Source organism: Bison bison, unplaced genomic scaffold (genome assembly GCF_000754665.1).
Source record: "Bison bison bison isolate TAMUID 2011002044 unplaced genomic scaffold, Bison_UMD1.0 scf7180017864163, whole genome shotgun sequence".
Taxonomy (NCBI): domain Eukaryota; kingdom Metazoa; phylum Chordata; class Mammalia; order Artiodactyla; family Bovidae; genus Bison; species Bison bison.
In genome coordinates, this window is record NW_011494735.1 from 4,575,105 (window position 1) to 4,575,319 (window position 215).

Genomic DNA, 215 nt, shown 5'->3' on the forward strand with positions numbered 1-215 from the left:
TCCAACACCACAGTTCAAAAGCATCAATTCTTCGGCACTCAGCCTTCTTCACAGTCCAACTCTCACATCCATACATGACCACAGGAAAAACCATAGCCTTGACGAGACGGACCTTTGTTGGCAAAGTAATATCTCTGCTTTTGAATAGGCTATCTAGGTTGGTCATAACTTTCCTTCCAAGGAGTAAGCACCTTTTAATTTCATGGCTGCAGTCA